Source organism: Chinchilla lanigera, unplaced genomic scaffold, assembly GCF_000276665.1.
Source record: "Chinchilla lanigera isolate Chin_1 unplaced genomic scaffold, ChiLan1.0 scaffold00026, whole genome shotgun sequence".
Taxonomy (NCBI): Eukaryota; Metazoa; Chordata; class Mammalia; order Rodentia; family Chinchillidae; genus Chinchilla; species Chinchilla lanigera.
In genome coordinates, this window is record NW_004955427.1 from 12,066,680 (window position 1) to 12,084,623 (window position 17,944).

A 17,944-nucleotide genomic window follows, 5' to 3' on the forward strand; every position below is an offset into this window, starting at 1 on the left:
CAAATGGAATGATTTCAGGGCTCCAGGAGGATCAAAGCCCTCTCACAGAATCCAAGATTCTCTGGGGGCTAAGACCAGGACCTTCTCTTGGTGACCCATATTTATTTAGTTATTAGGACAAGGGAGAGGAATACTCAAGAAGGATGGGAACCACTCAAGGACTTCTCCAAGTAGGATATTAAGTTAATCCACCCAGGAGTGAGATGCCTGAGGCTACAGTCTTTATCGAGTTGAGGTTGGAGCCAGGTGTCCTTAACTATGATCTTGTCTTATCCTTCGATGCTTCAGGGCTTCACCTGCTATTACAGGTCTCAGTAGGAACCAGTGACTCACAGAGGTTCATGTACTATGAGTCCAATACCCATCTCCAGACAAGGGGCCCAGGTGTTGGACAGACTCGAAAGTAAACATGGAAAGCCAATTGATTTTATTTAATTCCTGCTCAGAGCTGCTTCATAGCGATGTCCATCAAAAATTAATATCACCAGTGAGGGATAAAAGGACACTGAGCTCTTCAATGTGTAAAATTGTGTAGGACATATCACTTATGCAATGTTAGAACAGAGAGTGAATGAACTAAATTCAATCACAAAGGAACATTAAATAAAAACAAAATAAGACATATTATTTTTTTAATTGGAGATTGAACCAGGGCCTTTGCACTGAGCCATTATTTCAGATTTTTTTTTTTTTTTTTAATTTTTATTTTTGAGACAGGGTTTCACTAAATCATTCAGTTACCCAGGCTGGGATCAAAGTTGCAATCCTCCTGCTTCAGCCTCCCAGAGTGCTGGGATTACTAATGTGAGCCACGACACCAGGCTGACTGCATTTTTTTAAATGTCAATGTCCAAAAAACAAAGAAAGGCTCTAAAAACATGACAGATTAGAGCGGGCTATCATGGAAATTAATCTCAATGCCTAATTCTACACTATATCTTATACTAGAAGGGGGAAAGGCTATAAAGGAGCTGTGTTCCATCAGCTAACAAAATTGGAATATCAAAGACTAGATAAAAGTATGGATGACTCTGTTGTGCTTAAGAATACATAGAAATGTTTATCAGTAAAAGACTATGATGTACATAACTAATCATCAAATCCTGTGTGCATATGTGTATATATACTGTGTACATGTACATACACATACAAAAAGAAAAAGGAACAAATGACAAAAAATGGGGGTAAACTATTGAAGATAAATGAATGTTGATAAAGAAAATGCGTGACCTTTTTTGGTGTGTGTTTACTAGTTTTACTTTTACAACTTTTGTTGTTAGAAATTATTTCCAATAAAAAGTTTGAATAAAAAGCCCCTAAGCGAGGACCAAATTTTAAAAAATCTTAATTGGACTCAAAATTACTCTAAGTTTCCAACATCGCATCCCCTAAACAATATGACAAAAGGCAACAATATGTTCCTTTGGAAGGAAGTTTTCTTTCAGTATTGCTTGATCTTAAATTTCAGGAGAAAATAAAGTTCCATCCAGCAAGTTCACTGTTTTTGTTTCATTTCTGGGTCTTGTTCTGCCCTAGGTATTGGCTAAGATCCACAAAAACTTCAATCAACTTTTCTTCCTTCTTAAGGAAATGAATACAGCCTTTTGATTTTCCCAGAACTCCAGGGCAAACTTACCCTCTCACCATTAAACCATTTCATATCAAAGGAGACTAAGTTGTGTGTGCTCAGACTTCACCCACAAGAGAGATTTCAATCCTTCCCCCAAGTGCTTGGGTAGTGTTTTTTGTTGCCACCTTAGTAGGAACTATAAAACCAGTTCAGGGTTTACAGCACCCCAAGAGCAAGATCCAGAAGATACAGGAGCAGTGGCTGTGGGCTCCAGGGCAGGGTTCTTACTGGGTCTCCCCAAACCAGAGCTTCCCGTCAGGCCCAGAAACCACTTCTGCTTCTCCTCCTAGAAAACTTTATCCATCACTCCAAATTTCTAGTACGCAGCTTGACTGATTTATATTTGTTCATTCAATACTGGATTTTCAGATAGTCTATATTCTCCTAAAATGAAATTTTCAGCATGCTGCTGTAGCTTTGGTGCAGCATTTATATAGAAACTTGCACTATCACTCCCAGCTGTGGAAATGCTGCCTGTGATCTTCTCTATTGGGCTGAAATGTTCCTTAAAGTGGAAAGTTATCCTACACATCTCAGCACCCCTGGAGTAAGAGTGGAGCCTGGACGAGTTAGTGCTCGGTTAAGTGCCATGTGAATGAATGACAGGTGACAGAGTATGATTGACTAGAAGAACTGAAATATAATGTATTTGGAGCAGAGAGTTAGCTAGAAATGGTTGACAATCTCTCTCTGAGCTTTTCAAACACTCCCTTCTTGTCACAGATCAGTGCATCCATCTTAAGTCTACATTCTTCTTCTAAATGTTCTTGTTAAGGCAGGGCAGGCAGGCTGGGAGAGGTCAGGGTCTAAATATGGATAGTTTGGCCAATGCCTTTGATTGAACAGGCCACTAGATCCATTTTGGTTTCACTCAGGTTGGTAGAATGAGGTAGTATTCACAAATACAGGTTAGAGAGAGAGAGAGGATAGGAGTCAATGAAGACCGAAATAAGCAGACTAAAATCACTCATGTAACCAGGTGAGAGAGCACAGTCTAAAACTTTGAGAGCAAAGCCAGATTTCAGTAGACTGTGGAAGAGACGTGGGAGTTGTAAGCCCAGGTCAGTGGCCTCTTGTCTTCTTCTTCCATGGTGTACATTGATTAGGTTTTCATGGTGCACACTTGGTGCCAGAAGGACGGGCCAGGGCCTCCAGGTAAAACTTTGTCCTGATCAAATCAAGAGCAGAGGTCACCCTTAGGTCGGAAGTCTCTGGTCCTCGTTCTCTTCCAGGATTTCGTATCCGTGATGGCAGGAGAAATTCGCTCGTATCCATGATTCTCTAGCTGCTGTTTTCTCCTGTTGCCTATGGTTTACACAAACGGATACTACTTCAAACTTGGGCCTCATATCCACCTGTACACTTCCACATTTTTGAACTGGTTGCGCCACTCCTAACCAACAGAGCTTTCTTGTGCCTGCCCTCTTGGTCTCTTTCTCTGAGACTTGGCACTTTCATATTAGGGGACATAAATAACCAAGCACATAGATGTAGAAGGAGCATCCGAAAGCATCAATGACTTAGAGGAAACACTGGATGCCAGCTATGCCGATTTCGCATTCCCTGAAATCGAATAATGAATTGTAAAAGGAGCAACAGAGGTTAAGAATAAAAAAATTTATTGGAAAAAAGTTATAGGGAATAAGAATAGCTCCTGAGAAATAGAAGGGGTCCAAATGGGTTGCCAATGAGTCCACTTCTCAAAGGAAGTTTTTTTTTTTTTATTAACTCAGTTTATTGGTACATTTTAGGTATACATAATGATCACATTCATTATAAAGAATTTCTACCTGGACATGATATAACTTGATTCTTTTTTTTTCTTTTCCCATTCCCCTACCCTCCCTTCATCCCATCTTCTGCTCCTAATGAAGTTTTATAGAGCAAAGCCACAAGGTTGGTACAACATGTGTCAAAATTATGATTAACCAATAAGAGTGCAAGTATAGTTGCTTAGGTAGTATTGATCCAATGGTGGCAAGGGCATATGGGTGCCATCGTTAAGACTGGTCAATAATCTGTAGTCTTAGTCTTATCTTTAGTCTTAGTCTTACTAGCCTTAGTTTTAGTTTTAGCGATATTAGTCATAGTCTTAGTGTGTGGGAGAGGGTGGACCACCCCTCATGAGATACTGGGAAATCGCAAAAGGGTGATATGAATAATCTCAAGCTTCTGTTTACCCCTCAGGGAAGTATGTAAATCTGACCTGTGTGACTTTGATCTTCTTCAGATGTACCTCTAGCCACAGTTTTGATGTGTTCTCATCCTCTGCCCTGGCTCCCTCGAGGGCCTAGCCCCGTCTGGCTGCCAACTCTATTTCTACCTAACTTAACTGTCTATAATACTAGGACAAACATAAAATATGTAGAATATCATTTGTGTTCACGTACAAGGAATGCATTTGTAGAAACACACTCTACAACTTGAAAGGAATGCCATGATGAGTGCATGCAGAAGGGGTCTGGGCAGTGTGCATTTACCTTCTCCAGGGCTAGGGCAGCTCTGGTGGAAGAGATGAGACGCTGGCTCTGTGGTAGGTCTGTCACACAGCAAGCCCACCCACTATGAAAGTGCGGGAAGCACCAACAATGATTCCCATCTAGACCACTCACATTCCTCACTGAAAGAGCTTCCCCAAGTGATTTCAGAGTCTGGCGTCCAGAGTTCAGAGCATCTCATCTTGGGTGCCAAATACAGAAAGGACATAAAGAAAGTCTTAAACAACTCCCAGAGGATAGAGTGTGTAACTAACATAAGGGCTTTAATAGAAAGTAATTCCTGCAACCAAAATCTCAAGCTTTTGCTGGTAGCAGCGTGATTTAGGCTCTAAGAGCCATATTTACATATAAGAAGTTCCAGTAGTTCCTGTTCCAGTGAAAGAAACAAAGATTTGAATGAGGAAAGGTAATAAAGAAGAGAGGAAAGATCTAATTAGCGATATAAACGTGCAGTGTGTCTACATGTGGCAGGGGGACAGAACAGAATATTACTGAGAGATCATAAAGCTCATCTCACTCAGTCTTCCCTCAAATGCTACAACCCCTCTGCCACATAACTGTCCAGTTCTTGTCCAACTCATCTTAAAGGCTTCTGGTAGCAAGCACCCACTTCCTTCTTCACTATATTTCCTAACCCTGCCTTCTAGAACTTGTATCAGACTTGGCTGAAACACAAAAAGATGTGTGGAATAAACTGTACTTGCTCTTTTATTTCTGCTACTCAGAGGAAGAGGAGGCTGTGGTACCCGATAGAATGTTAAGATAATGTATAACTTCCTCCACGAGCAGCTTCAACAGTTTAAAAAGGTGAGGCGTGATGAGCTTGGGGTTAGCAGCAAGGAGTTGAGAGATCAGAATCTTCTGAAACCGAAACCATTAAAAAGCCAAGAAACATATTGGGAGCTTCTGACTACAGCTGAGGAAGAGCTGATCATGGAAAAACACTAAATATTAACTATTTTATTCATATTGAAATTTATTTACTCTATTAAAAAACTTTTGAGAAAGGGTCTCCCTATTCGGTTCAGGCTGGCCTTGAGCTCACCACAATCCTCCTGCTTAGCCTCCCAAGAGCTGGAATTACAGGCATGCCACCACATCCGGCAAAAATCTATTTTTACAGGTCAGAGTTAGTTGCATAATTTGTAATCTTAATATTGAAGCTTGTGTAATATCTACTCTCAATTACTGTGATATTTAATCCATGGACCCTGCAGCCACACACTATATCTAACTGAAGACACCATCTTTTTTAAGATTAAATTTACTAAATGGTAACAGATGTGCAAAGGTTCTAATTGTGACTAAAGTGTGAGTGGTCACTTATGCTTACGTATTCGTACTTCCACCAGAGTACAGGGTCCAAGGCATTTCCCCAAAAGGAGGCAAGGGGATAGCAACTATTCCACCAACTAGGTCCTGCTCTCTTCTCCCAAAAAAGGAATCTCAGGACTCGTCAGTGAGAGGCATAGGAGGGTGTTATTAGGCGTAAATAAAGAAGAATACACTCAGAGAAAAGAGTGTAGGACCTCAAAGGATTTAACACGCTTTGGTCTGGACAGAGAAATCATCTGTAGCATTTGTGACTCTATAATGAGGAAGAGGCACAATTTACAGGTGAAAGGAGATGGCCCATTTACAGGTTAAAAGGCCTGTGTCACGTGAGAAAGTCATAGACTAATATATTATTAGGTTTTGTTGTTATTGTTTTTGTTTCTTCCTTCTTTTAAATTTTTCAGTCATAGGCATTGAACCTAGGGCCCCTTGGCACTGAAACACACCCCCTCCCCTATCCCTGCCTTTTTGGTTTTTTGTTTGTTTTGTAATTTTGAACAGGTTCCCACTAAGTTGCTCAGACTGGGCTTGTATCCTCCTGCGTCAATATCCCAGAGAGCTAGAATTCCACTAGCCGCTACACCCTGGTATTTATTGTGTTTTCTTAAATGAGGGATCTAAGATGCTTTGCTCAAAAGCATTTGAACTCTTCAAATCTGTTTCTCTCATCTTAAATTCGGGTTGCTACCCTTTACCTTATCAGCTAGTTTAATTTATAACATCTTTAAGGGATTTGGGTGTGATGGGCTGGGAATAAATCAAAGCTTAAGGAGCAAAGATAACAGTACAGATATGGATAATCTGGAGTGATTTTGTGTCCAGAAGTTGCATCCCTTTAAAAAATATGATTTTCCTTGTCTCCTATCTTTCTTTCTTCTATCCTTCCTCACGGAGTAAAGGTCTCCTAATAATTAATGTAATTTTCATAAGTGCAGGAACCTGATGCTAGGCAGGAAAATACATAAAGGTAAGGGAGGCAGAGCACCTGGCTTTCATGACATTACGATCAACTATGTCCGCCAAGACGCCCTTTGCGAATTGCATAGACTTCTCTGCAACATGGGTAAGATATTATATTGTCATTCTCCCTGTGCTTTTTATCCATGAAAAATCGTCTGACATTTTAGTCTTGATCTCAAGTGTTTGAGACATAAAAATCCCCTGGGGAGCTTATTGAAAAGATAGGCTCTGAATCAGCAGGGAGTGCAGTTGATCCAGCATTCTGTATTTGACGTACATTCCCACCTGTTCCGCCTGGTGCTGCGGTTTAGACATCTTCGGCGTAATTAAAACTGAAAGGAAATCTGTGTCTGAAATGCGCCTTTACTACCAGCAGGTGGCTCCAGAACCTCTTAAACGAGGGGCTTAACGGTTTAATTACCGTCTTTAGAGATAGGGTGGGACGGGCGGCAGGGATACGGTAGAAGAAATAAAGATATTAAAATATATTTTATAGTCATCACTTGGTAACAGTCCCTTTCAAAAGTACTATAGTAACACTATGCTATTGCTAAAGGAAATTTTCTTTGAAGTGTGAAAGAAGAACTTGATGTGCAGTACATTCACGGAGCTTTTAGGGTCCTCCTGAATTCTCAAATCAAGGAGAAATACTCCTCATGGCCCACCACTGCTGCACCCGCTCCTGTCTCATTCCACAGTCTCAGATGTTGACATAAATAATACCAGTTGTATGTGAGGTTTAAAAGATTATGTATATATACATGATCACCACTTCCTGCTTGAGTGGTTACTACCTTCTTACAGTTTCCCAGGGGCACACCCCCGAGGTATAATCAGGCGATGCATCACAATAGCAATGACGAAACAATGCCCTCTGGCCCCGCCCCTGATCAGCTAAAGGCGTGAGTTCGGAAGGTGGGGACCTATCGCACAGGCCCATGAGTGTGCGTGCTGTATCGCATGTTCAGGAGCTGCTGAAGGTTCCGGGTGATACAGTGGAGGGTACTTTCCTGGAGGTAATTGCAGCTGACGTCCTGCCCCTAGAACCACCCATGTTAGACGCATTTCTTCCTTCTACTGCGATCCTCACCACGTGGTTTTTGGCCCGATGTAGAGGAAGGGGGTTGGGAATGAGTACAAACTGCTGGGAAGTCTTTTCATAGCCTGGTTCCTCCTTTCAGTGCCTTATCTTCTCCTCACCCACCCGCTCCTCCGTAGTGGGGCTACTGTGAAGGAGACACTGTAGAACTCAGCGCATCCCTTTGTTACCAGGTTTGGGGGTTCTGCGGACCCCTTCTAAAGATTCTCTCTAGGTTTTTCTTGTTCTGAACAAAAAATTGGACCAAACAAGTGTAAAAGGTAGTGGTGCTTTACAGTTATTAAAGGTAGGAAAGGAAACATGCTCTGAGGAGCGAGTATGGGCCATTTAAAAGCTGGACAAGGCCGGGCGTGGTGGCGCACGTCTGTAATCCCAGCACTGGGGAGGCTGAGGCAGGAGGATCGTTGAGAGTCTGAGGCCAGCCTGGGCTACAAAGTAAGTTCAAGACGAGCCTGAACTACATAGTGAGACCCTGTCTCAAAAAGACAAAAAAAGCTGGACAAGAAATAACACGCTGCAGGGGGACGGCGGACCCCTGCGAAGGAAGGAACACAGTGGCTAGAAGCTTAATGGTGGTCATCTTTTGGATTCTCCACTGCTCAGGCTGACATCACATCTAGGCCATCCTACCAAAATCCCGCCTAAGTTCCTAAAGAAGAGTCGGAGATAGCATTCTCTGATTGGTTCCCGGTGCGGGACATTGGGAACTGTTTCCGGTGCACTTCCTGGATCTCCGTATTGACTGAGTTCTCCCACTTGCCCAGCAGGCTTTGCCACCATCCACTGATTCAATATGGCCTCGCTGACCTCCAGGCAACACCAGAGGTAGCCCCAGCCCCAAGAGCACTAAATCAACATATTGCCTTTGAGGATTTCTTTGAGGGGAGTTGTTACCCATAGAAGTAAACCCAGAACCTTTACACCGAAGCTACACATTCCCCAATGCTTTTTAAAATGTTTTATTTTCAAACAGGGTCTCCTTAAATCACTAAATTGCCCAAGCTGGGCTGCAACTTGACATCCTCCTGCCTCAGCCTCCCAGGTTTCTGGGATTATTAGCATTTGCTTTTGTGCCAACTTCCTTCAAGAATCTCTGGGTGCCTTAATCAAATAAAATTCAGGTCCGGTCAGCTCATCCTGCCAACCAGACACGTCTAAATAGCTTATCCACTTGCTCTGGGACATTTATTGTTCATTTACGGTATGTGTTCAAACAAAAAGAACATTTCAAGATGTGGGCACTTCAGAACTGAGTATATTCTCTCAAGATTAAGCAAATGCTGCAGTCAGCTCTGCAAGCATTCAGTAAGGTCCTCTATCAGGTAATGGAGAAGAAAATTTCAGAAAAGAAAAAAAAGTGTGGACGTAGCATAGAAACAAGTGTAGTTGCTTGTAAAGAGTGGAGAAAGAGTTTGATGAGGCTTTTAAAGGCTGGGCCATAATTTCAGGGGGAAACTGGCTCACTCAGTCCCTAGAATTACAGGTACCTGGAGATGACAGCGAGGCAAGCCCCAGAGCTGAGAGAGGCCACGCCCTCAGAGGCAGGTCTCTCAATGCTTTCTCACTTTTTCTTGCTTGACAACTGATTTCAGTGATCTACCTGAAAGATTCTTTTCCTCAACCATTCCCCTATAGCAGTCACTCTCAAGTACAATGTGAATTATTTTAATTCCCTTTTCCACAAGGCTGCAGTAGACCCTGTTGCCATAAGGTCAAGCTCTTTAATATGCTTTGGTCATAAACAACTTCACCTAGTCTATAATGATAGGTAACATGATGGGAAGTCCTTCTCACAGTCATCCAGAGACTTGGAGCCACAGCTCTACCCCTAAGCAGTTATGAGATCTTGAGTAGGATTATGTACCGTCTAAGTACAGAGTAATAATTGTATTAACTTACTGGGATCTTGTGTAGATTAAGCAGAGTAAATGTGTTCTATTTCCCACTAATCCCACATGCCAGTTGTGACAAACGGCACAAGGGGCAGAGAACAGCAGAGACCACCAGGCTTGTGGAAAGGCGACATGGTGTGAAATTTATCGTGCCTGGGAGCAGGCAGACAGAAGGCAAAAAGACTGTGGGCAACAAAGAGAAGTGTGCCCTTCTTATAAAGACTGAAAGAAGGCAGGGACATTGGGAGAGAAGATCTTAACAAACATCTATGGTCAAGGTTCTCTGGCTGTCTTGCACTTCAGTGGGCAGTCTTTGAAACATCTGGTGTCAATTCTTGGATGTCTCCCATGTCCCCAGATGTCCCAGGACCTGCAAAATTTCTTGTCTTATCTCCTGTCCTATCTTGTCCTATGTCTACGGATGATGGCCTCATGCTGAGCTGAGTTCCCGGCTGAGAGCAGCATCTCTGCCGGCCTGCAGGTTGGGGGCCGGGAGAGTCAGGTCCCCTTGGAGCCTTACACCAACCCAGTGTATTTTCTGTTTCTCACGTCTACCACTCATATCATTGCTTTAATTATGTTTTATCAGCTGCATACCCCTTTCCTATTTAATAGAACTCTATCCAAATTCTATGAGTTGAAGCTTTTCTCAGAATGCAAGACCTATTTGAATGTCATCTCTTCGAGTAATGTATCTCTTGGTCCTTCCCCATGAACATGTCTACCTGCTTATTGTGTCCTCACTTGCCTGTGCCATCCCTTATTTTTTCATACATTACAATTTGCGTTTGCATATTTTATTTTCTTCTCTATTGGCACATATCTGAAGATAATTTAACTTCCCTTCCATTCCTCGCACCCACTAAAATGATTTGTACATGATAACGCTCTTTGTGATCATGGGTGGGGCTTTTGAAAGGTAAGTGAATTACGCTGGTACGAAAAAGGGAACACCAAATCTACACCATTCTGTGCTCAAGTTCCATTTTAAAGCTTAAGTTTCTGTTTTCTAAGTTTGTTTTTTGTAAATGTTGTCACAGTTACCTAACCCCAAAACAACCCAAACCTTGGAAAAAAAACGCCTTTTCCCCCCAAAAAAAGGTCAAACACCTTTGTTCCTCTGTCACAAGCTAAGCCCATGCTTTGTAGAAGTATTTCTGTAGCTGCGCTGAATCACATCAGAAAAGAACTAATCACCCCTCTAGACCCAGAACTAGACCGGAAGCTAGAACTGTATAAATATTCTCCCCCAAACCGCCCTTCAGGGCTGGTGCTCAGTCATGTACTGGGTGCGCACCACTGGCTAATAAACTCGCTTGTCTCTGCATCCGTCCTCCATGGGTGACTCAATTAAAGAAGCATGTTTGCCGCAACGATGCAGGCATTATAGCCGACTTGCTCTGAAGGAGTGGGATCAGGTCTGAAGAGGGGGATCACTGTGGGTATAGCTGGAAGGTTATAATACACTCCCTGACTCCTTTCTTGACCCTTTGTGTTTACCAGCCACTATGAAGTGAGCAGCTGTCCCTCTGCCAGGTCCCTCTGCCATGCCAGCCTGCCTTGGAGTCAGCCCTGAAATGTGAGCCAAAGTAAACCTCTCCTTCATTACATTGTGAATGTCGATATTGTGTCTCAGTGATGAAAAAGTCACTGAGACACATTCCATTTGCTTGTAGCTATTCACTAACACTGACTCATTTTAAAATTTCATTTCTCTCAAGAAGGAAGTTAAATTATCCTTCTTTACAGATAATATGATCCTATACATAGAAGACCCTAAAGAATCCACCGAAACAATTTGTGAGGGTACTGGCAATTGAACCTACTGCTTTGCATTGAGTTACATATCCCTCTCTTCTTTTTTATAATTTTTAAATTTTGAGGCAGGTTCTTTCTAAATTGCCCAGGTTGATCTCAATTTGCAATCCTCCTATCTCAGCCTCCTAGAGTGCAAGGATTACACATGTGTACTACATTCCTACCCAAAAGAGTTTTATATCTGAAAAATACAGCAAAACAGCAAGACACAAACCAGTGTAAAAAATATTTTTTTCAATGTATCAGTAGCAAATTCCTTCAAAACTAAACCAGAAAAATAATTCCATTTATAATAGCAAAAAAAATCCATTTGTAAAGAAAAAATCCCCGAAGAATCAACCTAACCAAGGTGGATACCATGAAAATTACAGAAGACCGAAGAAAGTAATTGAAGAAGACACTAAAGGATGGAAAACCTCCCATTTTCATGGATTGGCAGAATTAATATTGTACAAAAAGGTGTATTGCTGAATGCGATCTACAGTTTTAATGCAATCTCCAGAAAAATACCAATGCCATTCTTCACAGAATTAGAAAAAAAAAAGTCCTAAAATTTATATGGAAATGGAAATGACCCAGAATCTTTAGAAAAAATAGTAATGCTGGAAGCATCACAATACCCAATTTCAAAGTATACTACAGAGCCACAGTAGCAAAAACAGCACAGTACTGGCATAAAAACAGACACATAGACCAATGGAATAAAATAGAGGATACAAAAATAAACACACACAACTGTAACCATCTGATTCTTGACACTGGGACTAAAAACACATATTGGAGAAAAGACAATTTCTTTTAAAAAATACTGCTGGGTAATTAGTTATTCACATGCAAAAGATTAAGTCTAGATCTCTATCTTTAGATCTATACAAAAATCAAAATGGATTTAAGACCTGAAACTCTGAAATTGCTGAGAAACCTAGGGGAAACATTTCAACACATAGCCATTGGCAATGACTTCCTGAAGAGGACACCAACAACTCAGGAAAAACTGCCAAAAACTGCCAAAGGGACTGCACCAAAGTAAAAATCTTCTGCACAGCAAAAGAAAACATTAACGGCACAAAGAAACAACCTAAATGGAATGGAAATATAGAATAAAATAGAATGGAAAAATCTTTCCAAGTTACTCTTCTGACAGAGGATTGATATCCAGAAGATATAAAGAACTAAAAAACTTAATAGCAAAAGAACCTGTCATCCAAGAAGTAAATGGGAAAATGAGCTAAACAGAAAACTTTCAACAGAGGTACAAATCTCAAATAAGTATAGGAAAAAAACCAACACTTTTAGTCATCAGGAAAATGCAGATCAAACCTACACTGAAATGCCATTTCACCCCAGTCATAAGTGGTTCTCATCAATAATTGTTAGCAAGGGTGCAGGGGTAAAGGAACCATTGTACGTTGTTAGAGGGAATGTAATTTAGTACAGCCTATATAGAAATCAACATGGAGGTACCTTACAACATGAGAAATAGAATTACCAAATGATCCAGCTATGCTACTCCTTGGTATATGCCTGAAGGAATTAAAGTCAGCACACTGTGGAAATACCTGGATGCCCATATTTACTGTGCCACAATCCACAATAGCCAGATATGGAATCAGCCTAGGTGCCCATCAGTTGATGAATGGATAAAGAAAATATGGTACATGGGGCTGGGGATTTAGCTCAGCGGCAAAAAGCGCCTGCCTGGCAAGCGCAAGGTCGTGAGTTTGGTTCCCGGTACCGGAGAAAAACAAACAAACAAACAAAAAAAGAAAATATGGTACATGTACACAATGGTGTATTATTTGGCCATAAACAAGAATGAAATCCTGGCCAAAGAATGAATAGAATAGAAACAATCATAGATTAAATAAACCTGACTCAGAAAGGCAAAGATCACATCTTTTCCCCCATATGTGAAATAAAAGTAAAAGAAATAATTAGACAAGAGAAACAGGATTGAAAAAAGGGATGGCACAATCTCAGATATTGTAGAGATGGAAATGATCAAAATATGTTATATGCGTGCATGAAAATGCCACAGTGAAAACTAATGTTTTGTAAAATTAAGAGTACTAATGAAAATATGTATAAAAACATAAATATAAAAAGAATCTATGACTACAAAGACTTTGTTTCTGTCAGTACATTCTCTGTCCCTTTGATATAAGTCACAACATAGTTTTAGAAAATATTAACTATTCTAATTCTTTTTAAAATTTTTATTAGTACATGTTTGCAGTACATGATTATATTCATTGTGGGGTATTGGTACATGTACATAATGTACTTCAATCCTTTTATTCCCCCACTACCATCTTTTAAAATTTTTTTTGCCAGCATAAGATTCATTTATTCATCTTAGCAGTCTTCATGAAGTTTATTATCATGCATACAGATGAACAGGCAAACTAACAGGCCAAAAAATATATAAAGCATGTAAGACAATTATACTAAATCCAGGTACGCTTTTAGATACATTGTTCATGCTGGATTACAGTCACGTTTTTTGTTTCTTTTTTGCCCTATTGTCTGTCTTTTATTTTTGCACTTTATTTATATTTTGGGTTTCTCATATAAGAGAAACCATGTGATATTTAAGCTTGTGTGTCTCATTTACTTCACTTACCATTATGATCTCAAATTGCATCCATTTTCCTACAAATGTTTCAAGTTATCCTTTACGTGAGAGTAGTGCAGTGGTGTCTTGGTCTATGAACTTAATTTTTTTATTATTTTTGAAGAAGATGACTGTGTTTGTGTTTGTGTGGGGAAGATGGCCATAGTCGTGCTTGTCACCCAACATAGAGTTTGTGAATGAAAGCAAAATTTTGCTGAACACTTTTGTTTGGGAAGCAAATTGTTTGCAAACAGAATTATTCATGAATGAAGGTGTTACTACACTATACACTTTGTGTATAACTACTGTATTTTCTTTATCCAATCATCTGTTGATGGACATATAGGCTACTTCCAAGATTCAGCTATTATGAATTGTACTGGTATAAAGGTGGATATGCATGTATCACTGGAATATGATGTCTTTAACTCTTTTCAGAAGATACCTAGAAAGTATGATACCTGGGTCAAATGGAATTTCTATTTTTAAGTTTTTGAGGAATCTCCATGCTGGCTTCCATAGAGGTTGTGTTATAGAGTAGTTTCTTTAAAAATGGCTTGCCAGTCAAAACTATTCCAGGGCCTTCTTGCCCCAAACAAAGAATTTAACAAGACAAGTCAATAACCTCATGGGAGCTCACAAGAAGTTTCCTATTTGGGGTCCTCGCGTTGACCTGGGTTCTTGTCATTGACAGGTCCTGCTCATTTTCCCCAGCCAGCTTTGCCATGTGCTATATCCTGTATCAGCTGTACTAGTTTACACTCCCACCAACAATGTAGAAAGGTTCCTCTCTTCCCCTGCAGCCTCGCCAGCATTTGTTGTTATCTGATTTCTTGAAGATAGCCATTCTTTCTGGAGTGAGGTGAATCTGTGTTGTTTGTATTCACATTTCTCTACTGGCCAGTGAAGTTAAACATTTTCATTACTTTATTGGCCATTTGTGTTTCTTCATCTAAGAAATGTCTGTTCATTTCAGATGCCCATTTTTTCAATTGGGTCCTTAGGTGGGGAGGTCTAATTTTTTTTAGCTCTTTATATGTTCTAGGCATTAGTCCTTTGTCTGAGGAACTGGCAAATATTTTTCCTATTTAGTAATTATGCTTTCTCTAGCTCTGTGTGTAATGCCATTGGTACTTTGATTGGGATTGAACTAAATCTGTATAACAGTTTTGGAAGTATGGCCATTTTGACTGTGTTGATTCTGCCTATCCAAGCATACAGGGTGTCTTTCCATTTTCTGATGTCCTTCTCAATCTTCTTTTTTAGAATGCGATAGTTCTCATTATAGAGGTCTTTCACTTCTTTAGTTAGGCTAATTCCTAAGTAGTTTACATTCCTTTTTTTTCATGCTACTGTGAAAGTATCATTTCCCTAATTTCTCTCTTGCTGAGTTTACTATTGGTGTACAGGACACTACTGATTTTTGAATATTGACTTTGTATCCTACTGTGCTACTGAATTTGGTTATTAATTCTGGACATCTTTTAGTGAAATGTTGGAGTGTTCTACATAGAGCATGTCATCTGCAAATAATAACTTAACTTCTTCCTTTTCTATCCATATCCATTTTATTTTATCTTGTCTAATTGCTCTGACTGACGTTTCAAAAACTATATTGAATTGGAATAGTGATAGCAGACATTTTAGTCTCCTTCCTGATTTTAGAAGGAAAGTTTCAGCTTCTAGCCATTTAGTATGGCATTGGCTGCTAGTTTGTCATAGATGGAATTCATCAGACTGATGTAAGGATCACCTATACCTATTTTTTCCATTTTTTTAAACCATAAATGGATGTTGTATTTTGTCAGATGTTTTCTGCATCTATTGAGTTGGCCGTGTGATTTTTCTCCTTTCTTCTGTTTATGTTTATATGGTGCATTACATTTATTAATTTACATATGTTGGACAATCCCTGCATACCTGGAATGAATCCTAGTTGGTCATGATGTATGATCTTTCTGATGCTGCACTATGTTTGCCAGTATCTTATTGAGAATTTCTGCATCTATGTTTATTAATGAGATTAGTCTGTAGTTTTCTATTTTGGTTGGGTCCTTTTCTTGTTTAGAAATGATGGTAATGTTTACTTCCAGGAATGACATTGGGAGTTTTCCTTTTGATTTCATTAAAGAGTTTGAATAGCTTGGCATTAGATCTTCTCTAAAGTTCTTGTAGAATTTGGCAGTAAATATGTAAGGGCCTGAGTTCTTGATTAGTAGTTTTTATATTCTTCAATTTCATTGACTGACACTGGATTATTTAAGAACTTTATATGTTATTGTTTCAGATTTAGTAGTTTATGTGTACCTAGGAATTCATCCATTTCTTCTGAATTTTTCATTTTATTTGAGTACAGCTTCTCAAAGTAATTACCAGTAATATTCTGAACTTTGGCAGAGTCCATTAAGATTTCACCTTTTTCATTGTTAATTGCATGGATTTGGGCCTTCATTTTGGTAAGATTGGCTAAGGGTTTGTCTATTTTGTTTTATCTTTTAAAGAACCAACTCTGTTTGGCTCATTCTTTGTTTTTATTTTTTAGTCTCAATTTCATTACTTTCAGCACTGGTCTTTATAATTTTCTTGCTTGTACTAGCTTTTTGGTGGGGAGGATACTGGGAATTGAACTCAGGATCTTGTGCTTGCCAGGCCAGTGCTTCTGCTGCTGAGCTATATCCCTGGCCCTACCAACTTTATTTTTGTATTGTTCTTGTTTTTTCTAGGAACTTGAGTTGCAATACTCAGTTACTTATTTGAGCTAGTTCCATTTTTCCAGTGTAGGAACTCACCACTACAAACTTTCATCTTAAGACTGCTTTCACTGTGTTCCATGTTCCTGTGTGTCATACTGGAATTGTTTGATTGTAGGAACTGTCTAATTTGTTCCTTAATTTCAACTGTGACCAACTGATTATTCAAGAGGGTATTGTTTAATTTCCATATGTTTGCATGGTAATTGCGCTTTCTTTTGCATTGATTTCTATGACGTGATAATATGCATAGGATAATTTCAATTGTTTTCCATTTACGTAAGCATGCTTTATGGGCTAGTAGTATGTGGTCTATTTTGGAGAAAGTTCCATGTGCTACTGAAAAGAATGTGTAATATGTTGTTGGATGGAACGCTCTCTAGATATATATTAAGTCCATCTGTTTGAAGGTTTGGTTTAACTCTGATGTTTGCCAATTTTTTGTCCAGTGATGTCTTATTTGTGACAGTGGGTATTGAGCCACATTCTATAACAATTGTGCTGGTGTTTGTCTGAGTCTTTATGTCCCTTAGTGTTTGTTTTATGAAGTTGGATATGTCAGTATTCAGTGCATATATGTTTATAATTATTAACTCTTCCTATGTAATTGTCCCTTTAAGCATTATGTAGTGATCTTCTTGGTCTTTTCTGATCAGTCAGCTTTGTCAGAAATTGGGATAGCCATTCCTGCTTTTTCCTAGATTCTTGCTGCATGGAATATTGTTTCCATCCTTTGATTTTTAAAAAGAAATTAAATGTGATTCATGTATAGTGCACATCACTGAGTTTTGTTTCTTTATCCATTTTGCCAATCTGTGTCTTTTGATTGGGGAGTCAGAGCTATTATTGAGAGGTACTGACTAGTTCCTGCCATTGCATTGTTTCCCTTTTACTGATTTCCGCAATTATTTCCTTTTGCTTTACTGCTCATCCCACCAGGTATATTTATTCTTTTTGACTTTTGAGCACTGTTGGTTTCACTGTCTCTTTCTAGGATATCTCTGAGAATTTTTTTAATGCTGGACTGATGATCATGAATCTCTTGAGGTCCTCCTTGTCATGAAAATTCCTTATTTCTCTAAGTTTTGAAGAAAAGTTTTACAGGATACATAAGTTTGACTTAGAAGTTGTTATCTTTTAGGGGTTGAAACACTTTGCTCCAAGCCCTCCTGACCTTTAAGATTTGTGTACAGAAGTCTGGTGTAATTCTGATGGGTTTACTTTTTAAATTTTTCTTTTATGTTAAAAATTTAAAATAAAAACTAACCAACAATGAAGACAAAAACAAAACAACACAAAAACAACAAAAACGATGTATGATCTCAAAACAAAATGATAGGAATTAACA

The 17,944-nt window shown here is 39.4% G+C and overlaps 1 long non-coding RNA gene across 1 annotated transcript in view; it reads left to right on the forward strand.

The window, feature by feature from the left end:
• The first annotated feature begins 7,305 nt into the window (after positions 1-7,305).
• The window catches only part of LOC102020589, a 17,671-nt gene continuing 7,032 nt past the window's right edge, over positions 7,306-17,944 (forward strand). The window contains exons 1-2 of the long non-coding RNA XR_261255.1: positions 7,306-7,439; positions 10,918-10,993. This is a non-coding gene — a long non-coding RNA (uncharacterized LOC102020589). The remainder of the gene's footprint in view (positions 7,440-10,917; positions 10,994-17,944) is intronic.